At 35.1% G+C, this 6039-nt stretch overlaps 1 protein-coding gene across 2 annotated transcripts in view; it reads left to right on the forward strand.

Annotated features, from left to right (window-relative positions):
* LOC306844405 (uncharacterized protein) overlaps positions 1 to 6039 on the forward strand; it is a 205669-nt gene that overhangs the window by 72841 nt on the left and 126789 nt on the right. The window lies entirely within an intron of this gene.

Consider the following 6039-nt stretch of genomic DNA (forward strand, 5'->3'; position numbering starts at 1 on the left):
CTTTTTGTTCTCTACATGAACACTTTCCTTATTTATTTTTGTCATGTAATCAATGTCATGCAGAGATATTTGTGTTGTTTAATTCATCAAAGTGAGCCAACTGGTAAGATCATACTGTAAACAGTGTGGTTTGAGAATTTTGAAAGACCGAAAACAAACAAATGTTACGAATAAGCATTTTTGATGCTGCACTATTTCTAGGTCACTAACCAAATACGCATATTTGTGGCACGGAGCTTGTTAACTTCTTTGTACAGATGTGAGATGTTCTCGCTTTCACTGAAGCTCAAAATGCTCTGCAGATTCTCAAATCATGATGTATAACATGATCATTGGGTTTATACTGTACAAAGAGTTAATGCAGCTTGAGTGCTGCTGTCATTAAAGCAAAGAAACACGTTCTTTTTTCACTTCAACTTATCACTTAATATGAAAAATGCATCAAATTAGAAAAAGAGCATTTTCTCGAATGGTTTAAGACTTTTTGGTTTGTTTAGGTAGGAAGGATAACGAGAAACATCAACGTCAGGAGAATGAACTCTCTCTTGCCACCCGGCAAGCCTGTAGATTTAATGTTGACATTCCCTAAATATACACGTACGTGCATGTCGAGAGTGAGAGCTGCTGATGACTCACCACATGGGAACATTTTAACACCATTCAGCAGACCGCTGACACCACTTTACAGCATGACTTGTAAATTTAATGAGAGCTTTATACATTGCAACACAAACAGTATTCTAAGTAGAGCTGTCAAATTATTTAAATATGATCAATCTCATTACGTTTTTGTTAAAAACTATTAAGAATAAGGTATACTTTTAGAACATGTTAAATTAAAACCTTTTAAAATACTTGAATACTTCATCTGACATTTTTTTTCCTTTTAAATTGACTTATTATTATTATTATTATTATCAGGCTCATATGTTTAGGACTTAGAACTAGTTTTGGCAAAAACTCTTTGGATAAAACATAGTAAACAGCTGCAAAATCACTCAAATAAATAACAACAACATGAATGAATGAATGAATTAATTAATTAAAAAGTAAATAAGAATTATTTTAATTTTAGTTTTGGAATGACATCCCTCTAATGTTTTTTTATAAATATTTATTTTATTTTATTTTAATGTATACTGGCCATTATTGACCAGTATTGGGGGTAATACATTACAAGTAATGCACAAGTAACAAGTAACATAATCAGATTACTTTTTTAAGTTACTAGTAAAGTTACGCATTAATTTTTAATTTAGATGGGAATATCTGAGTTCAAATAAGTAATGCCAGTTACTTTGTTTCCCATGTCTTGACTGGCAGCTCTCGTGTTGGCATGTTGAGAAAAATCTGAAAACCAGACATTGCAAAACAAGTTCCCAATCTTGATAAAAAAAAACAAAAATCAAACAAAAACAAAAAAACACATCAACAAAAGCAACAGTGCAAATAACACTTTAAAAATGCTACCTCATTGTCATTCATGCGCTGTTGCGTGCTAGAAACACCTGCATTTTACTGTTGAAAAATTACTCAAATTTGTGGATAAATTGTAGCGTTTTCCACCTTGGGATCAAACTCTTGGCAGCCCTTCAGGTAACTAATTGAATGCAACAATGCAGCAAAGTTCTTGAACATTTATTGTGTGCGATTCAATTAAATTTGTTAAACAGAAGTTGGGACTGGATCATAGTTGCTATGAACTGAACCTGAGCAGGAGATTTATAGTTCCCAGCATGCTTTGCACACAACTGGATGAGGAAAGGAATTGTTAAAATTAGGTGTTCTTTGTGATTTGAGCTGAGATGAAAAGGCAGGAAACCTGGTAGTGTTCTATTATTTTTGGCATTTGGAGGGGGTGTTACCATCATTCTAAAGATTGCCAGCTGTGCCTTGGTTGAGTTCTTTTACCCAATGAGATGTTAGTTTGTGAAAATATTCAGTAAGATAGTCTTTTCTTTGCTTTCTGTTAGTTGCGTGCATTTTATGTGTGCTTATAACTAATAGTGAACTGGTTAAGAAATGTTACATTTAGCGATTGGAGGAACAAATCTTTTGGAATCCTTTAATCTGCAAACACTTGCTTCACAAAATGTGATGGAAACATCACATGCTGCCAACACCTGCTGGTCAAAACAGTATGAAGCAACAAAATCTCTGACAAAACATACAAACTTTTACAAACCAATTATAAATGTATTCCAGAAAGCCTTTTCAGCAATCAGGAAATCATCAAATACCATTAAATATTAAAAGTCTGTATATTATGTGTTCCTTTATTAATTTGTAATGTCTGTTTTTTGAACATTTAAAACCATATTGGTTCAACAGATCAATGTCCTTTGATGAGCTATCTGAATTTCAAAACCTGTGTGTTTGCTGCAATCACATGACAGGGCAATTTCAATTTATGCTTTGAAACAGTGATTCGAAAGATTTTAAAGAGGCATGCAGCAGTCATGTCTAACATGAGAAATAACAGCTTTGAATAAATAGTCCAGAAATAATATCTTTCTTCCTTTACTGCTAAATGTAGTCTCCTCTAGGGACTTTTGTGTGTTTGTGAACCTGGAGCATGGATCAGTCACACAGAACAGAATAAAACATTTATAATGTAAAATTAAACTAATTCATTGATGGTGTTCACAAAAAAAAATAAAAAATTAATTGCATTTGTTAGCACATTAACTTTGACAGTCCTATGCTAATATTAGACTCTAAGTTTGATGAAACTTAGATTTATATCTCTGTTAAACATGCTCTGTTAATTGTCTGTTTAGTTTTGCATGTCAAAATAATTCACAGCCATCACGGCTGAGTCAGTATGGTTGATCTGTCAGCAATAGATGATCGTGATTGGTGGCATCTTTGAAACAACATCAGTAATATCAGCAATTTGAACAGTCTTTCAAAGGCCTTTTGGTTCATAATTTTCTTTTATAATTTATTCTGTTTATACCGCATTAAATCCAGGTTTATCTTTTCACGAAACATTATCCTTTACTTGATTTTAAATGCCTGGAGCAGCCCATGAAAAGCTGAATGTAAGACAATATGCTTCTTGTATCCTGTTGAGTGTAACAACAAATGAACAAATGTCTTTTTGAAATGTCATTCAGCCTGTAGCCTGAATATCAGTGAAATAAACAATAATGCGCTTTTTGTGCCAAAGCGCCTGTGGTGTCATCATCAAATGATTTTACATTTGGGAACACAACCAGTTATCAATTTAAACCTTTTGTATTTCTTTCTGTGGTTATTGTAAGTCACAGAAATTCAAGAAGAATGTTTTGTTCTGTACTAGTATTTACTTATCTATTCATTTGTAGTATTCTCACAGACTGCAGATATTCCACTGAATTTATAAAGCCATCAACATATTGTGTTTACGCATTTCTTGTTCCAACCTACCATTAAAATATGCACAAATATAGAACGCTTGATGAGGCTAATGGATTTGCCTTTTAAAGTCGATTTTCTTGCACGCCTCAACCAAAGTTCTTCATTGAATCACATTTTCATACCCTAATGCACACGCACAATGACACAGAAGTCTCAAACAGGCACCCTGATAAAAAGACTTTTGTACAATGTGCCTTTAGTCCTGTTATAGGTCATAAAAGACTCCTGCTCTACGAAAAATCCCGGATGAGTATTTGCTGTGCTAGGGGATTATCTAATAAAAGATGCATTTAGAACCCAGCTAAGGGATCCCCAAAAGCAATTTGTTGGCAATTTAAAATTCTTTCTAAGGTTCTTGTGAGCTGGGACTGATTGGGTCCTATTTGTTTCTTTCAGGTTGAACTTGTCTTATAATCATCTCCTCAGATACCAGAACCAGGAGATCAAAACTCACTGAGATCAACACAATGGATCAGACATCAATCTCCTGTGCTTTTGCACTCTCAAATTTGTCTGGTGAGATCTCATAATCATAGTGCCAGAACTCAAATAAACGAAAATGCAAATAAATGGGCATATTTCTATAAATGATTCAATGGACATGCTTGCCTGAAGTTGAAACACAAATAGTTTTAAATTAAGTTGGATAAATCCATAAAGCACCTTGTTATTGAGTGCATTAATATACATTAAGTAGTCTGCCTGGCTCTGTAGGTCACGCTTAATATATTTGTGAAGTAGTTGCATTCTGGGAACTGGATGCAAATTTTTGAATTCCTCTGACTCTTCATTACAGCGAAGCTCATCAAACAGTTCAGTTTGAAGCAGGTGTAGGCCCTCCCCTAAGGGAATGCTTCAGCTTGTTGTGATCAAGAGGGATAATGTAGGACTACATAATCCTTCAGGAGTGGAACATTTTAGCTTTCTGTGGAGAAACTAGTGAGGATGTAGTTTAAAGAGAAAATTGTGCAAGTTGGGAATAGTTATATATATCTATTTGGACCTGAAAGGGTGCCGCGTATGTACTGTAGCAGGATTTTAATGTTGAAAGCGGGAAGGTTGTTAAAGTCACTTATTTTCTCAAGTCCAACAGACCACATGCAGCTTTTAGCACAGCAGTGTCCTCTTCTATTTATTTTTACTTGTTTATGTCAGCCAGCAGAGTGCCCTGGATTCCCAAAAGGGCTGTTTTTGGAGGCAATATATTTCTGCAGTGTATCTAAGATCAGTGACCTTTATAATTTATTTCTCTAACCTTATGTGCTTATAAGCTTATACTTCGTTTTTCTATGTCCTTGGACTCTTGAGAATGTCTTATTTATTCACTGTATTTATTCACTATTCATTTTGAATTTGATATTAGAATTAGTCATGTTTACCTATTTAAATCTTTGGTGTGTGAAAATGTAAATATTGGTATGGTAACATGCTTCAGAGATGTAACTAGACAATACCAGATACTAATATTTTAGTATTTCAAATTTTGTTGCTACTCATGAGTTGACTCGAATTGTGTTTCTAAAATGCAAGTTACTCAATAGTTACTGTTGTGGTATTGCTTAATTATGATACTATTTAGAATTAAACATCATGTTTAGCGTGTGCATACAAAATTGTGCAACATCAACATCAAAAGGGAGTACAATGGTGCAATTCAACGATAAATTCTAATTGGATGTAAAATCGTGATTGATTTGTGCTCATACAAACTACATCAAGTGGAAAGGACAGTGTGAGTAATAAATTGCTGTTGATACGGTCCTGGCCCTGGACAACAAAATGCCACTGGTTTGTGAGTCGGTGGTTCTTGATGGCATTGATCTCCCTGCGGATCCTTTTGTTCTCTCAGGTAATAAAGCTGCACATTGATTTATTGGCAGCAGACAGCTACCTTTTGCCTGCCTCCTGTTCACTGCAGTATCTGGCCCTCCAGAAACCTACAGTGAAGTCCAAGATAAAGTTAGTGTCAAGTTAGCAATGCATCTTCATCGTGAATCACAAGAACATCACAATGTTTACATTGAGGAGATCAAAGAGGCAACACGGCCACTATTGATCAAGTGTTGGCACACAGCCTCAGAGTGCTTAGTGAATAAAGGGCTAACCTACTAAGTTGATGTATGCTCTTTCTTTAATCTCTGTCTGTGCTGGTGAGTTTTCCATCTTCATCAAAGGAGCTGCACAGTAAATATAATGCAATGTTCAGTCTTTTCTTTTCCATAGCTCTTTCTGTACAATTACAACAGAATGATAAATTGTTTGTCTGGCTGCGAGAAAGACCGATTGCCTATGTAATGTTTTGCGATTTCTTATTGTCATATTTGTCATTACAACAATGTGTCAACTCATTTCAGCACAACTGACAAGCTCTCATTTTACAGGCTCTTGGTGCAGCACGCAGGTGATTTGTGTATGCATTCTGGCAGTAACTGCTCCCTTGGTCATTTGTGTTCGCAGAGTAATTGCTACAGCGTGGGGTGTTCCACATGTGAAAATGTTGCAGTAGCTGCAATGCGGGTAGATGCTCCAAGAAGGCATAAAAGTAGTGATCTTCCCTCTAAGAAGCTTCTTTTCTAGGGAAGCACAAATGGAGAGAAGGTGTCTCTAATATCTTATTATGTGCAACTTTTCTTCAAA

The sequence above is a fragment of the Barbus barbus genome (assembly GCF_936440315.1).
Source record: "Barbus barbus genome assembly, chromosome: 25".
NCBI classification, from domain to species: domain Eukaryota; kingdom Metazoa; phylum Chordata; class Actinopteri; order Cypriniformes; family Cyprinidae; genus Barbus; species Barbus barbus.